The following is a 20139-nucleotide window of genomic DNA, read 5'->3' on the forward strand; positions in this document are numbered from 1 at the left end:
AAATAACTGTATGAGCTGCACCTTTTGTTAGTCTCCAGTTTGGTCAGCTTGGCAATGATTGTACCTCTTATTCAATCTATAAAGGCAGTCTGCAATCAAAAATAATATATCATTACATGACGAAAATAAGTAGTACCCTCTTTGTACTAAGGTGCACTTGGTTTGAGGACTTACATAAAGGGGAGAAGCCAATCCCTTCTCTGATTGAGAGCAGCCATTTGCAGTCTCTTATCTCTACCTCACTTCAGATAAAAAAGCACACTGTCAGCAAAATGTTAAAAGTTAATCTTCTCTCTCACAATTACGGTATTCACCCATTAGCAGGTCCCCTGAATTCCATTTTCATTCTTGGTGAATTTCTAACTTCTACAGTGGGAAACTTAATTAGACAAGAGACTATAAGCAAGTCATACCCAAAATGTCCAGCAGCAATCTAGAAGTAACAGGTTCAAGATAATTCTCTGGTGAAAAAGGACTTCACTGAACCTGGTCACCCATGACCAATGGAATTGCTCTAGCAACTGAGGGAGTAGTTTAAAAAGGAAGCATTGGCAATAGAGACATTCCCTCATGCAAGAGTTTCCTTGACCTTAAGTGTTTTCAAAGTATCTGAGATTTTAACCCTTCCTATCTTTTTGTCCATTGAGTGAAGAACCTAGCTCTTGTGTGGAATTCTTAACAGAACCTCAAATTAGGGAACATATATGGTTTATTCACTTCAGACCAACTTAAATATATTAACCTTGGGATACCTGGAAGAAGGATTTTTCTTTCCATCATCCCAAACAGACTATTACTTCCTCATCTAAAACTTTACAACAAAATCCCAGTGAAGGCTAACTACATTATTTTCCAGATAAATAAGCAGGTAACCTGCTCTATATTCTGAATACACAATTTCACTTGTTGGTGATAGATTTAACATTAATTATTGACTGTACAAAAGTATTGAAAAATCATGGAAAGAATGCTTTAGCTCATCCCAGATGGAATGTGGAACACAAGACTCAAATTTCCTTAAATAATTATGCCAACATAACTTTCCTTCAACTCTTGCTACCTAATTCTCATAACCTTCAGATCTGCTGAAAATATCATCAATGAAGAACAAGTTGTACGCTGAATAGACAGCAACTAACCACCAAGAAGTAAACAAAAATAACTTTTCTTTGGTTAGAACACAGAATAAAATCAATGGAATCTTGAACTAAATAATTTTCTCTTTTTAGATTTATTTTTATTGTAGGTTCTGCAAGACACAAAGTTCCGTCTTCTTTTTAGCATTAAGTATCCAGAAGGCTTCAGATATTTATATACCTGCCAGATAGGATCAGTACTTGTAAATGTTGACTCTTAATTTGATTTTAAGGGACATCACTGTTACATTCTCCAATTAGAGAAATTACATGAAATTTAAATCTTACCTTCTCACCAACACCACATCCTCTAAAATGTACTAGTACAATCGAGTACCTATTCTCAGACATATTTTTAAGCCCCATATATTAGAACATTCATTCATGGAGTTGATCAGAAGCACATGTGGTCCTGCAATTATCAAACACATTTATCACTGGGACAAAAGGCCAAGCAGGACGCTTGAAATTCTATTACCACAAAGTAGTGGTTAAATGCAAGAGGAGAACTGGGAAGATGAAATTCTGAAGCAAGCAAACAGGTGGAGGGCCAAAGCTGACAATACCACGACCAAAGACAAAACTCCTCCACAGGGGGCTGTGAAACTAATTTCCTCAATTATTACCACTAAGTAAAGAAGTTTACTTCAGCTACATGATTTAACAACTGTTATACCAGCACTGCTAAATTCAGAATCCACTAAAAACATACTACAAATTGTCGCAAAGAAATAGGGCTTGTTTACTCCTCATTACAGTGTCAGTGAGTCAAAGAGTTGATTTTAAACAACAAAAGCCTGACAGACGAAAATGCCGCCAGCTCTGTCAGACTTCTGGAAGAGAAAATCAAGGCTCAAATGATTGCGTTGATCTTTGACTGAAACTGTAAAACAAGTCAGTTTCTTCAAAGCCAAACATAACACTGAAGCCAACAATAAGGAATGTTTTAGTTTTTTTCCACACAATGAATTTTTTGATGTCATGAGCTCTGGAAGTTTTTAATCACACTAAAAAAAGCATTAGCAAGGCAAATGTGTATGACCCAGGCCCATAAGCAACCACAGGACTCCTTTTCCTGACTAATCTTATTTTTCCCTCTCTCACCTAAATTCCAGTATCAATACTACTTAATAATAGATGCTTCCAAATTTTTAACCAGCTTTTAAGCCAAGTTTTCTTTCCCTGTTTAAATCCAAACAGTAATTCGTATTTGTTCACTGACTAAACTCCAGAGTATCTGTATTTTTTTAGTCACACGAAAATTGGAGTACTACTCACAAGACTTCAAGATAAAACACTTCACAGATCAGAATCAAAAATTCATCCCATTTAAATACTAACAGCCTTAAGACACGACTTTATGCTTTTCATTTAAATAAAGGTAATTGAAAATACCATGTTTACTGTTCAGAAGTGATTCTTAGTTGTCCTTCCTGAACTCCTGATTCTCAGTATGACCACCCATGTCTTACATAAAAGTCTTCTCATTCATTTTTTAAAACGTCTACATTCACTAAATCCCCTTCAATGTATGTTCCAGTGTAATTTTATAGTATATTTATTAAGATTTCTGCTACTTCTCATTAAAAATCAGATTCATCAATGTTTACTTTCTAATTTTAGACATAAACTTATTTGAAGTAAAATTTTAACCCATACAAAGGAAATGAATGTTTGCATACTGCAGGTGTCATAACCCCCACAGAAGAGTAACAGCAGAAATTAAGTTAATGACTGGAATCACAGCCAGAAACACTGGACAGACAGTAGTTTAATTCAACAGATTCCTGCACAATCTCTTCTTCCCACCTTTCACCTCCAGTAAACTTATCTTGATTATAACTATATTGGTCAGTTCAAGTTTGTTTAGCTGCAGGTCTTTCCATCACTGACATCAATAGTGAAGTCACTCAAGACTTAGAAGTACAAATCAGTTTTGTCTTCCTGAAACAAATCTTAAGCATCCAGAAGCTCAGGACCCCAATATTTGACTTCAGGAACTAAGTGCTTAGGAGGCATCTGGAAAGTAATGAATTACTTCACTTAGCTGTACCAGCACTTTATTATCCATTTTACATAAGAATTCATAATAACAAGCATATTGCTTGGCATGGAGCAAAACCATGCAGGCAACCAATAGATATTTCCTCTGACCCCTGTCAGATCAATTAATTTTGGTAACACAGACAAATGCCTTCAGAACAGCAGAGCAAGACAACGAAATTCCTCTAAAATGATAGAAACAGAAAAGAATACATATTGTGAAGAAGCGAAAAAGGTTTTAAAAATAATTCACTGAAGTCATTCTCTGTACCACCAGTAAAGCTGTTTTCAGTAATGTATAGCATGCTACACAATACTTTATAGTAAAATAATTTCAGGGCTTGCCAGAAAAAGATGGCATAGGCCACCTATCCAGAATGCTTGCCATTACAAACATTTCACTTTAACAGAATATAAATTTTAGGTTGGAAGAGACCTTTAAGATCATCAAATCCAACCATTAACACTGCCAAGCCTACCATGTTCCTAAGTGCCACATCCACACATCTTTTAAATACCTCCAGGGATGGTGACCCAACCATTTCCCTAGGAAGTCTATTTCAATGCTAGACAAATCTTTTGGTGAAGAAATTTTTCCTAACACCTAACCTAAATTTTCCCAAGCACAACTTGAAGGTGTCTCCTCTTGTCCTGTCACTTGTTACTTGAAGAGACTAACTCCTGCCTGCACACAACCTCCTTTCAAGCAGTTGTAGAAAGCAATAACGTCTCCCCCAAGCCTCCTTTTCTAAAGGCTAAACAATCCCAACTCCCTCAGCCACTCCTCATGCACTCCAGACCCTTCACCAGCTCCACTGTCCTTCTCTCAACTTAATCCAGACCTCAATGTGTTTCTTGTACACAGGACTCAAGATGTGGCCTCAAAAGAGCCCAGTAGAGGGGAACAATCACTGCCCTCGTCCTGTTGGCCATACTACTGCTGATACAGGCCAGGATGCCAATTGCCTTTTTGGTCACCTGGCTCATGTTCAGCTGTTGTCAACCAGCACCCCCAGGCCTTCTTCCTCCAGGAAGCTTTCCAGCCACTCTGCCCCAGCCTGTAGCACTAACTGTGGCTGATGTGGCTCAAGGGCAGGACTCAGCACTTGGTCTCATTCAACCTCAGACCACTGGCCCAGGATCCAGCCTGTCCAGATCCTTCTGCAGAGGCTTCCTACCCTCCAGCAGATCAACACTCCTGCCCAACATGGTGTCAGCTGCAAACTTACTGAAGGTGTACTCCATTCCCTCATACATACCCTTGGATAAAGGTATTAAACAGCACTTGTCTCACTACTGAGCTCTGGGGACACCACTATGATCTGTCACCAGCTGAATATAACTCCATTTGCCACCACTCTCTGGGCCTGGCCAGCCAGCCCATTTTTACCCAGTGAAGCATCTGCCTATCCAAGCCATGAGCAGCCAGTTTCTCCAGGAGAATGCCGTGGGAAACAATGGCAAAGGCCTAAAGTCCAGGTATACAACATCCACAGCCTTTCCCTCATCCACCACCTTGCCATAGAGAGAGATCAGGTTGGTCAAACAGGACTTACCTTTTCATAAACCCATGCTGGCTGGGTCCGGTAATGAGGGTGTCCTGTACGTGCCATGTGATGACATTCAAGATGAATGCCATAAACTTACACTTTTTAACCTTAAATTTGCACATACAATGCAAACAATACTTTAAATAAAAAAAGAAATAAAATACTTTAAATAAAAAGAAAATAGCTTACTGATGACATCAATTAAAATCCAAAATCTAAACACAAAGCCAAGTCAACCATAAACAGCAGGAATAACGCCCATGTAATTTTTATATACCAATCTTCTGTACTTTTACTAATGTAAAATACATCAACTTAGAAAATGTAATGCAAGGTTAACATTTTTTATTATAAGGGATTATCTTCAGGATCAAAAGAGTTAGACTCAATACAAATTTCACATGATCTTAGAAAATCTGCTGCATCTTTATCTACTAGTCACATGACAATTCAATGTGAAGCTTACATCATTCAAGGATTATCAAGATAGCTCAATGTTTAATTGTTAGTTGCTGTCCATTCAAAGCCCTAGTAATTCACTTATCCTCCTTTATTCCACATGCAGAAGTAAGAATGGACCATTTCATTAGCTGAAATACAGAACCAGCTGCCATAATATTGTCTTTATCCACAAATCAGTCACTGAGGTTAGCAATGCCTAACAAGCAGACTTTAGTTCAGAATCACAGAACCACAGAATATCCTGAGCTAGAAGGGATCACTGAATCCAACTCCTGGCCCTGCACAGGACACACCAAGAATTACACTATGTGCTGTCCAAACACTTCCTGAATGCTGTCAGGCTTGGTGCTGTGACCACCTCCCAGCCTGCTCCAGTGCTCAACCACCCTCTGGGTGAAGAACCTTTCCCTGAAAACAAATGCAGTCCAACTACAGGACTGTAGGAAATTCCTAGTGACCTATGGCAGCAGTACCAGCGTAGGTAAAGAAAGCCCATGTGGTGAACAGAACAGTCATTCTTGGATTTTTTTCCCATGTATGTACATTTCAATGCTGTTTAGGAGTGGCAGCAGTTTTCTGGCCTGAATGCTCCAGACACCTTCTCAAGATCAAGATTCATTGAAAGCAAAGAGATAATCTGCTTATAATAGTATGCATATAGATAAGGTTTACACACCTGATATAGAATTCTAAAATGCTTATATGAATGCATTCTTATACTGAATAAATATTGAAAATCCCCCCACTCTCCACAGCACCTACTATGACTTTATGAAAGAGATGTAAATGAAAAAATAAACATTTTTTTTTTTTTTTTTTTTTTTTTTTTTTTTTTTTTTTTTTTTTTTTTTTTAGTTCTCTACAGAATTAAGAGAACAGGCAGTACTTGAAAGACATATAGTGAACTGTCATAAGCAAGACAGATTGACTGACATAAAATCCACCACAGCTGAGCGGTCAAATATGCTTAAGTACATGTATGACTATTTCAATTAATGAATGAAAAACGTTTTTCTTAGTCAGTAACACATCACCAATTGGCCTTATACCAGCCTTACTGAACACTAAAAAGTGTGACAATTAGGTGTATAATGAAAAAAATCAAAGCAAAAAGAGAATTTAGTTTTGGGCAAAACATGATCAGAGGACATCCAACTGAACAAAGTGATTGTTCTAAGCTGTGTTGGGTCTAAGACTTCCATTGTGCATAGTCAATAGACTGGGACTAAATTCAGATGTATCTATTCTAACATAGTACAATATTGGGGTTTATTTGCTTATTCTTGGTAACAGACATTTCCTTTTAGATTTCCTGCCAAATATCATTTGGTGGGATCACAACACATACAACGGTGCAGAGTCCCATTTCTGCAGAAATGCATTTCAAATTAAGGTTCAAATGGGCAGAGGGAAACAAAAATTCAGCTTTAGTCTCATCTTATCATTGTCATTCCTTCTAGATCTAGAGTCATTCCACCATCAAGATGCAGCTGCATCACTAATAAGGGACAGCTAACTCAAGTCAATGCCAATTTGAGAGGTCACAAAGCAAGCTCCTCAAGAGACTAGGTCAGCTTAGGGCAAGGGGAGTTTGCAGGTTTATTTGTTTAGTTTTTTTCTTTTGTCACAGTGTTAATAAAATAACTAGTCTTTCAAGGACTGTTGTAATTTATACATGCCCATGGATGCAGTAATGCCTAGCACGGTTAAGGGCAGTCAGATGATCTGAGATCAGATGGTCAGATGACCAGCTGTCACAGACAACAGAGGTTACAGCAGGGTGTTGAACTGTGAGCTCTTGCTCTAAGACAGTCCACTCCAGAAACACTGAAGAAGACGGATGGCACGGCTAGAGCACCGAAAGGAAGGTATGAAAGTAAATGTCCAGCATGGAAATCTTATGCAATATGATAGATACCACTTAGATTTTTTTTCTCATTTGTTTACCTGTACAGGCAATTAGAAAGTCTACCTGCATTTCATTTTCACTTCTCTGTCGTCTTTTACCTGTGACTTCAAGTCACTGTATCACAACTGTGGCAGGGACTTTGTGAGGAATTGACAGTTCCTGAGGCCTCAGCCTCAGAAAAAGGCGAATGTCACATGAAAGTAAAAATGCTTTGAAACATTCTGTTAAGTTACTGAAACTACAGAAATGTATCTCAAGTTACAGAAAAGGGTTAGTTTATCAAGAGGGACTACATGGAAAGTCATACAATCCAGTGGATGCTATAAAGAGACACAGCATTGAATCATGACAAACCCATTACTAGCTACTAAAACAAAGTTCTGGAATTGACACTGGTTTCAGTTCCTTCAAAACTAAGCAAAATGAACAAGAATAAAATTGACGTGGCCAATAACATTTCACCAAGCAAAATTCTTAACTGTAGACAGGAATTAGTCTCAAGCGAAATGTCAGTTAATTTATTGCTGTCAGTTCGGGATACATTGCAATGATGAAATCATTGCAAAATATAACTCAGGACTTTGAAAGATAAATTCTTTCACATTCAAAAAATGAAACTGTTACCCAACCTTCACTTACTCTGAAGTTAACCTGAATAATAATTTTGAGAGTTGTCTGGTCAGAGCGAGTAAGAAACATTAACTTAAATACCATATTAGCAATTTGGAGACTTGCTGGCAACTTATTTTTTTTTTAGATGAAATAGTGTAGATGGTATACTGAGCACATCAGAAAGACTGTCAGCTTAATGTAATGTACTGCTACAGATATATTTCTTTCTAAAGTAAATTGAATGTTTGAGAAAAATGAGAAATCTTTGACCAGTTTTTCCTCTCAGTATCAAATACATCTCTGTCACCATTTTTACCACACAGGTTTAAAACAAGATCTACATCAGCTCCTCTTCATCTTCCAATATACTCAGATCTCATCTGAAACTTTGTTGTTGGTGTTCTTGTTGTTTTGTACAAGACCTACACACAAGACTCAACCTGCCTATACATCCAAAATTCTCATTTACCCCACTTACTCATGAGATTCAGCTTGCCTCCCAGTCAATCCATGCAGTGCAATTTCTAAAAGGCTCATCTCCCTGGTTGCCAAAGTTTTCAACAACTGTAAAGAGAGTCTTCTTGAATGATCAAACTTCTCATCAGCAATTTTATATTATTCTTCTTGTTTGCATCTTTATCATTGCATACCATTATACAATAATGGAAGACAAAATGAGTAAAAATCCCTGTAAAAGACTGTCTTCCACTACTACAGTGAGACAATACAATGTACTTCAATACCTAATGCTGTATCTTTGCTTGTAGTGTATTTGTTCTTCCTTGCCCGCATTTCTTTTCTAGTGAGCAGTTATGTGGTGCTTAGCTGCCTACTGTGGTTAAACCACAACACCACCCCACAATTATTTCTGTTGCAGCTGGATCTCCTCACAGCTTCAAAACACAGAAGCATGTGCTTGACATGCACAAAAATCAGACAAACAAAATGTTGAGACATACTCTGTGAAAAAAAAAAAAAACCAAAACAGAATAATGGCCGGTTCAAGACACATTTTCTGTCTTGTTGGGTTTGATTTTATTCCATATTTCCAGAAGGTGGAATCTTAAAAGAATGCTAGCTTCTTTCATGCTTAGGAAAATCCACAGCTGCAAGCATTAAGGCAGAGTAAAACTGCAAAAGGAAAGAGAGATCTAAGATAAATGCTCTTTGCTTAAAAAAAAAAAAAAAAAAAAAAAAAAAAAGGCAAAGAAGACTATTCAACTATTCAATGTCTGTTAATAAGCTTTGTACTGGAGGTTTTCCTCTTAAAGCCACTGGTTTAAGTCCTTGTCATTCACTTTCTATCTGCATATTGTTCTTTCTCAGCTCATATGGCTCGACCTAGGTCGATCCATTACTTCTGGAGGAGGACAGTATGAGTCTGAAGCTTTTGAGCATAACAGAAATTGCAAGATTACCCCAAGTATCACTGAAAGCTAACTAAAAACACTGACAAAAAGACTGACTATCTGTACTAGGAAGTACCTAACATGCTTAGGGATTAAATGGTAATTAACAGCAGCTCTGCAAGACTACACACTCCAGTCAACATACAAAAATTATAGCATGAATCTAACAACGCACTTTTATCCCAGTCTGGGTAAGCTGTTACAAGTAGTAAAATTATGTTCACTCAGCCCACATTTGCCCTCTTCTCAGACAAAATTACTCACAATGGAAATTATAACCATGACTGATCATACACTATTACTGTAAATTAATGTAAAAATCTAGTCTCCCCCAACAGCAATGAAACAGCAACAGTTCAAATGCTCTAATTCCTGGCATATGTCGGTTTTGAATACTTGAATGTTGACTTATAGGGAGAACTACATATTTTTCATCAAATACACAAGGATTTTGACAGTTTATCAAAAAATTGCTAAAGACCAGAACAAAAATGTTTAACATAACGAAAACCAAGTTAGGACTTTCTCAAATTGCTGAGACTTCAGAGTGCACAGGGGTGCAATAAAGTAACATAGCATCTCAGCAGGATTTGTAACAGCTGACAGTGCCACTTGGTCATTCTGTATGTGTACCCCAATCTATCTCAGTTGTGCAAAATGTCAAAGTGGATTTCTATGTTCAGTGACAGTGGCTGCTACTGTCCCCTCTGCTCCTCCTCACTCAGTTGTATAAGGACTGAACCTGCTGATAAACTGATTCTGAATTTGTGAGTAAAGACAGCATGACTGCACCAAATAGATGTCTGACATCACTGTTGTCATCATCTATAGCTATTAAGAATTAACATTAACTTGCATCTGTCCAATATGTGCTTCATTTATTCTTAGGTACCTAATTCCCCACACTTCACCCCAAAGAACGTACTTAAGGCTCCAAATAAAACTTATAAGAGACAAAACATTGGACAGCTTTTCCATCTCTGCAAACTGAAGTTTGACACTCTGTCTTGAAGGTATGTCAAATCAGCCACCAACTTCAGTGGTCAAAGGTGGGAACCAAAAGCAATCAGCAAGCTGCATGGGTCCATATACATTTCTGAAAAATGTGTATTATGAAAGGGACCACAAATAGCTCGGAATCAGCTGAAAACGCAACAGGCACATCCTGCCTTATTCATATTTCATTCCATCTATCCCTCAAAATCTCCTTCCAATTCTCTGACTTGCAATGGAGCCTCAACTATCATCTTGCACCTAAATCGAGTAATCTGCAAATCAAGACTCATGGGAAGTATAATGAATAAGAGTTGGGACTATAGCACAAATTCAAAAATCAAAATAGCCTTCCAGTAGGTGAAACTGACCCTGACTACAGAAGGTAATCTCGTAAGAAAGGGACCAAGCAAACAGTATTTATAACGCCTTACAGTTTTTTTCACAAATCTATATAGGAACAAACTTTTAGTTTGAAAAGATAACTGCCTGAAACAAACTTACTTAAAGTCATACACCAAGTACCAACATAAAATCTCAAAGGGCATTTCACAATGATGTGTTTCTCCAGAAAATTGTGAAGTGAAAGGTGAAATTTACAAACAAAAGGTGAAATTTGCTTTCATTCATAAAACATCCTCATTTCATTCTCACTAGCTGCTCCCTTTGAAAAGCACACTTGAAAAAATATTCAACAAGTCCTAACTGTAATGCACACACTTTGACAATCTAAAATGTTAAGTTTTTTTATTCCTTTGGTTTTATTTCTCAAGGCACCAACTTCTGACTGAATGGTTTAAATGTGTTTTATGCACAATGAACATACACCACTCATATTTGGAAGAAACCTTTCCACTGACTGGGACATGAATTTCCTCTTATTACAGGAAATCAGCAACTTCCTGCCTGTTGCACTTTCCTCTGCTTGCACTCACACACTGATCTTTCACCCAGCCACAAAAATTAAACTTACAGGTACTCAGATTTTTGCATACTTAAAAATAAAATAATATCTTCAAAATTATCTGCTACGTATTTTCATGAAGCAGTAAAACTGGCAGAAACAACCAGGGTAAGTTTTACATGCAAATGTGACTCTACAGTGAAAATCAACAGCTCAAAGGAGCTCAAATCTTTGTCCCATTAGCCTAGACTGCTCAACACATTCTATATAAAGGGTATGGGGTAAAATGAACTTTAAAAGGTATTGCCACAAGCAGCACCAGGTTTAGTCTGAAAAAAAACCCTTAAACTACATAGATACGTATAAGAATTGCCCAGTTACACATTTGAATGTATTAAATTCTTCCCAAAATGTGCGTATTTATTAGCATCATAGGCCCAAGTGAAAGTGATGTGAATTCAAAATAAGTCAGGCCCAAAGGAGGAGAAACACTATGCTGATGTCTCACGAATAACTGAAAAACAAGCAAGGTTCCCACATATTTTTCTTAAATATGTAGTGCTGACAAAATAACAGGCTGTATAATCTGCAGGTGCCCAAGTCACTGTTCTGAAAGCATAGTAAGTTTTACCTATGCAGGACATACAAAACAAACATGAGTATCAGCAGAGAGCCGCTCATCCCACTAAAGAAATTAATAACACCATTATCATTCCCAGCACAATCAAGCAGCTTACAGCTTACCAGATATACATTAAGAGAAGTATACTAAAAAATGTTTACTTCCATTTGTCCCACAAGCATTAGATCTATTCTCCTTGTATCACAGAAACCCAGAATTGGTTTGGATTGGAAAGGATCTTAAAGACCATCTAGCTTCAATCCCTCCTGCCCTGAGCATGGACACCTTTCACTACACCAGGCTGTTCAGGGCCCCACCCAGGAACATCCACAAGTTCTACAGGCAACTTGTACCAGTGTCTCACCACTCTCATAGTAGAGAATTTCTTCCTAATACCTAATCTAAAGCTACCCTATTGCAGTCTGAAGCCATCACCCCTTGTTCCATTCAATGCAGTCTGTTGTAAAAAAATCCCTCTCCAGCTTTCTGGCAGGCCCCTGTTGGGTTCCTGGAATGCTGCTCTAAGGCCTCCCTGGTGTGTTCTCCTCTCCAGGCAGAACAGCCCCAACTCTCTGAGCCTCTCTTCACAGGAGAGGTGCTCCAGCTCTCTGCATCATCTTTCTGGTCTTCCTCTGAGCCTGCTGAGGTCAGAGTTCTATCTTGCTCAAAGTAGATATAGCAGGTTCTCTATTATATCTACTCTTTCACTCTACTTATCAAACTTTTTTTACATTGCTTGCTATTTAACATGTTTAAATTACTTTTCATTTCTCCCATTTAACCTATGCATTTTAAATTTAAGATTTATTCAATATTTTACAACGCACTCCCGTACAAGCAGTGATGAGATAGTACAAAATCTGGGTTTACTGAATCTTTTCCTTTGAGTTGTTGTTGGCCTTGAGTTAGTCATTTTCACTGAAAATTATTAATGCTATTTTCATTTATAGATGAAAGGCTCTCCAAAACTACTAAACATTAATCATGAATAATCCAGATATAGTTTAGTTAGTAACAAGGTACAAGAAATCAAAGTATCAACTTGACACTGGATCCTCTTATTCAGTTTTATACTGCAAGCAAGCATGCTGATATAAGCATGATCATAAAATAAACATGAAACATGCCACCTGAGGCTTGAAAGTTTCTAGTTTTAAAAGAGGTCCAACTTACATGGGAAAGGTCAGTGGGAACACTGACAAAAACTTTTAAAGCAGAGATAATAAAAAAACTAGTAACTTTTAAAGAGAATAATATTAATTTTGAAAGAGAATCTGTTGGGAAAGATCTGAAAATACAACTACAGTTTTCAATACTGCAGCTTGTCAGACTTGGCAGATCTTTCACCAAATATAAATGTTTCATTGCTCTGAACAATGGCAGGTAGGAAAACAGAGTTGAGGAAAGAGTGTGCTTATCCACATAATATTGGATGAAAGAGCCATTGGTCACATCCACCACTGCTAATGGAAAATAACAGGACACTGAATACAACCATCTTCATCAACACTATGTGACATAAATAAAGCTAAAAAATATAACTACATGGCCAGCATGCTGGCAAATCAAACTGCTTGTTGACACATCTAAAGCATAGCAGATAAGAAATGATTATCAGTGTTGCTCAAGTAATGACTGAGCATTAAACTACTCTTTAAGAATTGAGGAATGAGTGCTGAGTATGACATTGGGAAGGGAGATTATAAACACAGCATCATAAAATTTGTAAAATAACTACATATTACCATGGAAAACGAAAACACCCACCTATATAAAATTAATTATTTACAAGAAAATTATTATGGCTAACAAAACTCAGGGTCAGCATTGTAAACCTTAAAACTGACAAGAATTTGAGGAGCTCCATGGTATGGCAGTCAATCCACAATTGGGAAACTTCTTGTAACTTCGTTCAAAACATCTGCTGTTGGCCACTAAGTCACAAAACAATGGCCTGGATGACAATTCATCTGAGAGCAGGTACAATTCTTACACTAACATTACCGTGAAATCTAAATGCCAAAAATTTACTTCTACAGTTCCAGAAATATTCTTTAAAACTTTCAATAATTTCCATCGCTTCCCTAAATTCCAGTCTATTCTCCATGTGCATCACACAATTACACTTCTTCCCACCAAGAAAAAGAAAAGGCCAAAGGCCCACTTGTGTAAAATCCAGAGACTACATGAAAGTAACATTAATTATGAAGCAGGCACAATGCAGGTTTCACGAAACATCATTCAGACATCCATTATCTGGTAATTCAGAATCAAAGGATCCTGACTGTATGTGGGCCTAAGGCTTAAATACAACAGCTCACTCAGAAGGTTGTGATAGGAGAGGTCTGTTACAGACCATCAGCTCAAACTAGAAAACAGTAGGATTTGATTTTTTTTTTTTTGTAAGCCTTATTTTTTATGTGCTGCAAGAGAAAGGTCAAACTGAAGTCTTTAATACTGAAACCTAGTATCTCAGGATCTTAAGCTGTCAGCAGTAAAAACATCAGTTTTTAAAAAAATTATTAGCAACAGTTTTCTAACAGCACTCAGCATAACAGGAGAAATTATCATATATTCCATTATAATAGCTACAATGAGTAAGTCTACTGGAGTAGACACTGGGCATAGCCTAAGAATTATTGACCATGATCAAATTACATGGCCAGATAGAGATTGCCAAGTTTAATACAAACATACAACGTACAACAATGTTTTCAAACTTTCAGAAGCTAAAAACTGTTATGAACAAAATTACTGTGGAAGAAAAAACTTAGAAAAACATGAAAACAGAAACTTTCCTAGTGGCTTTTATCTTTGGTCAAGCAATTCCACAGCTAGCAAAAGGACAAATTTTTGACAGTTTTGGCTACAGCACAGTCTGGTTTCCCAAAACCTGTTTTTTTAAGAAAAAAGTAAGTTAAAAATACAAGTAGGATCAACAACTGAGAAGCAGGGGAGGCTGGATCACCATCAATATAAACTACTGTTGCAGAGTGTACAGAGATACAAAACATCCATCCATGACACCACTAAGGGTGTTGGTAACAAACACCACCGCAGCAATAACAGAGGCCCCTAACTAGATAGAGGTGGCACAAGTGGTAGAAATTGTAAAGACAGATCAAAAATAGTCAATAAACACTTTCATTCTATAGTTGGAAAGATTCAAAATGGTATAATTGTATCACATTATATTGATTTTCCTTCCAACTCATTTGTTAAGCAGATGTTCCAGATCAGATGTTAAAAACATTGTGAGAAAAACATTTTAAATCAGCATACTTGTTAAACTTATCTCAGAGTCCTAGAGCAGTCAGCCCAGCAATCTTTGATCTGCTGATGCTCTTTTAAAACTATATATTTGAAAATCTGTATGTATCTTTAAATGCTAGGGACTGCTACCATGCAGAGGAGCGGAAAACAGTGTCAAAGGGACAAATCAAGTTTAAGGCAGTCTGATATGATAGAGAATTCAGATGAGATAACAAGAAATAAGGAAAGACAGATGCATTCAAATGTATTCAAACAATAATTGCATGCCTTATTTTTAAATAGTGGCAAAGATGAATCACCGAAACAAGTCATCCAGAAAAGTAAATGGTAGATTCTCAGTATCTTGATACACTTAAGAAAAAAAAAGAGCTTTAGCCCACCAGAAGTTCAGAAATCAAACCCATTGAGACAAAAATTGATGCTCTAATACATTTAAGGTGAAATGCTCATGTATTAAGATAGATGCAGTACTTAATGCAAGTCAACTTCAGAAAGCACATGAACTTCTCACATACACAACTAGATTAATTAGTAGCTTGGTAGTAATGGTCTTTCATAAACCTAAAATAACGATTTGCCAGCCCATTAACACAACAAAAATCCCTCCAAGTTAAATAGTACAGAAGGATAATGCTGGGGGTTTTCAAATAGAACACCATGATACTGTCTCATTTCTGTTGCATTCAATTCAGTAACACCTGATTCTTCCGAGTATTTTCAAACTGTTTCCAAAGAGACTTCAGGTCATGATACGAGTCAGTGCTTTCGGGAAATCTACATCTAACCATTAACAGAGGCAGAATACCCATTTCTATTCTGTTTGGTAACTCATCAACTTTTATCCAAGATAAATGCTAAATGTTCATCTCCAAGGTCCAGATGAAGTTCGACTAATTGCTCCAGCTTGGCTTTTGCTGTCACAGAACAAATATTGTCAACTGTTTCTCCTCAAGGACTGTCACACATGAATTCAAGTAAGATTCAGAGAAACCATGCTTTTCTCTATTCAATGTCATCAAACACAGCAGGAATTAATAGATTATAATGGAGGACCTCAAACCACATCATTTGCAAGTGCTTTTTGTGAAAGTAGTTGATCAGAGAAGTTGCAACATCAGAAATATAAAGTCAATTGGTTAAGTAATAAAAACATTCTTAAATGCAGATCACAGTTGCAACCTTCCTAAAGACTGGAAATGGTACCAGCTATGCCTTTTGTAGGTCAAAATCAGAGTTCAAGCCTCACCAAGCAAACAACCAAACACAGTCAAGCAACTCCTCCTATCATGTCTAACAGTCCTCCTCCTCCTCCATAAGCACAGATCACCCTAAGATGTGTTTTTTTATAGACTACAGACTGAATTGCTTTGGGCCCTTTCCTGGGCCAGAAGAAAAAGCACACAAAATCTACATCTTACTTGCTTCAGAGAAGTGTAGAGTCTAAGTCATACAGTTTAGATAACATACCAAATTTGCACTCAGAAGATATCACCGGCTCCTGATCCAAAATGCTCTTACACGTGCTAATCAACAAAGCCTCCAATGGACTAGGAACTGATTATCTTAGAAACTGTCTATCCTCCACAATTCTCAGCAACAGCTGTTGTCAATTATAGCAGCATACCTAGCAGTTTAAGATAAAACTCCTAAGGATGAAGCACAAAGTAAACTTTCTAAGATTTCATCAACAGAAATTCTTTCAGGGCAAAGTGTAAACCAGTTCTTTGCACAGCCCTTCCCCAGTGAAAAATGAAGTTGTAATAGCAACAACAACCTGGAGACAGCAGAGATGATCTCGGCATTAGCATAAATCATAGGCAGGCAGAGAATCCGTAACACATTTCCACCAAATCACATTTTTCTTGCACATCAGTACAACAAAGTCTAAAATATTTAAGTGCAAGCAAAAGAGAAAAGCACAATGCTCAAGTAAAGCCAACATGGTTATGCAAAGAAGGAAAAATTTGAGAGGAAAGATTTTATATTTTTCAAAGCTAAGTGCCTTTCTCACAGGTGGCAAAGTACTATCAGAAAACCTGTGAACCAATTTTGTGTGGCAAGTGAGCTTTGCTAATATTGCAGCTTAAATAGAAAAACTGCAAACATCAAGTTTCTGGCTTTTCTCAGATTTACAAGAAGGTGAAATGAAGCAAAACATGCAAGAATCTCATCAGTTTAATTAATCATTGAACAAAGCTACCAACACAAGCCTTATTTAGTCACCTTCCCATCCAAAGAGCTGAAGAACAGCCTCTTGTTTTCATCTTACTGATAAAAGCATTATTTAGTATCTTTTCAAATATTCAGTTTGCACAGGAATTTACCATATCTGTAGTACCTAAATTATGAAGCCATCATAAAATCTACAGGGAGAAAAATGCAGCATCTTTCCAGTATGCACTTACACATCTAGTAACTGCTTATGTTCTCATACTTCGCTATGCACTGAAATTCACCATGTAGGTTTACAGCCATACAGCTCCAGTTGTTGGCTAAATAGCAAAGTTGCCAATTTCAAGTATGAAAATATACAAAAAAAGTTTTGAAATTCACCAGTTTATTTGGAAGAGGCTCTGGTTGTTTACCTGACAATTTGAACTTTGATTTCAACACAGTATTAACAACTTCAGCAACCACTACTATTTATATACATCAATATGACTCTTACAGCAGTTAGGCCAAACATGGGGCATGTGTGTATCAGGGGAAAAAAAAAAAAAAAAAGTATGACAACTGGTAAGCACAATTGTGTTAACTCACAATTATAGCTACTACACTAATAAAAAGGACTGGTTTCAAAAATAGAAATCATTATCACCCACAAACAATGTAATTTTCTTATTGCCTGGTTTTAGATCTTACAGTATTTCAATCTCTGAGTTGCAAATGTAACCGTGGATGATGACTTCGAGAGAGATGGGATCTAGGACTAATTTAACTGAATGTTTCATGAATCTCAAATTCTTAAAAATATTTTCAATTACAATCAGCCCACATATAATTGGAATGTATTTTGGAATCTTTAGTTTCCACAGACTAAGTATTAACAGTAAATAGCTGAACTGTGTGACAAGTAACAGAACTGACATACAACAACTTTAATGTAAAGTTTCTTTAGTCTGAAAAGAGACTTATGTGGTGCTTTTTAACCAAGTTTCAGAGCTTTGTAAGGGAAGGTAACCAGGATTACAGAGTCAAGTGGAGAATGGATACTGTAGAGCTGAGTCGCAGAGCTGGAAGTGTATTTTTTTTCTCCCAAGTGCCATCCCAGTACATTTTGTACATGATTCTTTCACATGTATAATTCTTTTGTGAGTATACCACCAAAGCGATTGTATGCCAGCATGATGGAACAACTGTTTCTTAAAAGCAAACCATAAAGCCTCCAGGATGTGTAATACCACAGGGCATGTAGCTAAACTGAACTACTGATGGGTACAGTACAGTAATCTCACTGTATGAAACTCTCAAACAGCTAAAATGTGTTCATTGCAGCCCTTACACAGAAATCCAAACTTGTACACCACTTGAACTGCTGTATCCCAAAGAAAAACGTGTGATGGTTAAATATCTACCACTGATGGCAATGGACAGCTAGCACAGACTGAATCAGGTAGGTGAGAACAGGGAGGTAGAGAGGCTCTGGGGCAGCAAAACTGAAGGGAAGGCAGGCTGCTTCTAAAAATTCTTTTTTGAAGGCCTGGAGGGAAAAAAAGTAAAATAAATACGAAGACCTTCAACTTCCCTCTTCAGTCATCGGAATCACCAACAACAATTAAAAAAAAAGCCAACGAACCAACCCAGAGGGGGAAACCTTGTGACAAATCTGCCTCCTCCTCCCTCCCTGCTCTCACCTCCCGGCAGCGAGGCTCTGGCTGCACAGCTCCGTGCCGGGGAGCACCTGCCCCCGGCACGCCCCGGGCCGCCGCCGCTCCCGGCGGGACCCCGCGGGAGGAGGGCGGGAGAGGCCGAGCAGCGGCGGCGGCGCGGGGCGCGCAGGCCTCGGCGCCCCCCCGGCCCCGCCGCTGCCACTGACGGCCGGGGAAGGGGCTCGGCGGGGCCCGGGGCGGCGCACTGCGGCTGCGGGGCGGCCGGCGGGGAGGGGGGCAAGCGGGTGAAGGGGAGCAGATGCTCTGGGGCTGGTTTTACCTGCTGCTGCTGCTGCCTGCAGTGGCATGAAGATCTGGCTCAGCCTCTCTCTCTTTCTCTCCCTCCCCGCCTCCCTCCTTCCTCCCCTCCCTCCCTCCTCCCTCCCTGCGGCGCGGCTCGGCGCGGCTCGGCGCGGCGCACAGACCCCCGTGCCGGCCGGACGCCCTGCGAGACACGCGGGGCAGGGGGAGGCGGTGGGGGGAGGCCCGGGGCAGGGAAGGCAAGGAAAGGGGAAGGGCTGCCCGCCCGCCCGCGGGGACGCGGTGGCACCGCCCCGCTCCCGCCGCGCAGGCGCCCGAGCCCGCGGCCGCCCGGCGCCTGCTCCCTGTTCCTGCCCCGTGCTCCCCATGCCTGCTCCCGGCTGCCCGGGCCGGCTGGGGTGGAACGGGAAGGGCCAGCGCGGGGCTGCCCTCGCTCCTTTGCTGGCGCCCGCTTCTCGCCACCCGCGCTGGGCAGCGGCAGAGAGGCGCCGTGGTTGTTTGAAATCGGGAGGGTTTGCGTCTCTTCGGGGCCTTTCGGCCTCTTGAGGAAGCCCGATCTGTTTGTATTTACATAAAGCGCGCGTACAGTGTAGTTACCAGTCACGCAATGCGTGGTGAGGGGTGGGAGGAAGGGGCTCAAAATGAAGGTAGTTTAAAGGGAGTCCGTAACATCGGTCCTTGGGAGCGGCTGGCCGGGTTCAGACCGCTTGGGAAAGGTCCTGGTGGAAGGAGCCAAGTGCTCGGCTGGAGCTGTGGGCGGCTGGAAGTGGGGGCTGCCCGCCGGGCCGCTGGTCAGCCCCAGCCATGGGGTCACTGAGCACGGCCCCGCAGCCCGGCAGCAGCAGCTCCCTGGGACAAACGCCTCGGTCCTCGAAGCATTTGGGAAATCCGCTACAAACCTGCCGTGTGCTTGGCATCAGCCCTTCGTTAGACACCGTGAAGGAATGTGAACAGTGGAGCCCCAAGTATTGAGGAGTTCATTTTTTTCTGCAAGGGGTGCATTTATGCAAGCGTTTGAAGGTGTCGTGAAGCGCCTGGTAACTTAGGGTTGCTCTTTGTGACCGTTCTATAGTTTCTGTATGCGTGTGGCCATGCA

General features: G+C 39.4%; 1 protein-coding gene across 4 annotated transcripts in view; it reads right to left on the minus strand.

Moving 5' to 3' along the window:
• Nucleotides 1-19186, minus strand: part of TBC1D5 (TBC1 domain family member 5) — a 313398-nt gene extending 294212 nt beyond the window's left edge. For 2 of the 4 annotated variants that reach the window (XM_088163900.1, XM_088163888.1), the window contains exon 1: nt 19063-19157. The gene's annotated coding sequence lies outside the window, so the exon portion shown is untranslated. Of the gene's footprint in view, nt 1-19062 lie in introns of all 4 variants that reach the window. The other 2 variants (XM_088163893.1, XM_088163896.1) reach the window with 2 other exon arrangements.
• Nucleotides 19187-20139: the final 953 nt, after the last annotated feature.

Source organism: Sturnus vulgaris, chromosome 1, assembly GCF_052056855.1.
Source record: "Sturnus vulgaris isolate bStuVul1 chromosome 1, bStuVul1.hap1, whole genome shotgun sequence".
Taxonomy (NCBI): Eukaryota; Metazoa; Chordata; class Aves; order Passeriformes; family Sturnidae; genus Sturnus; species Sturnus vulgaris.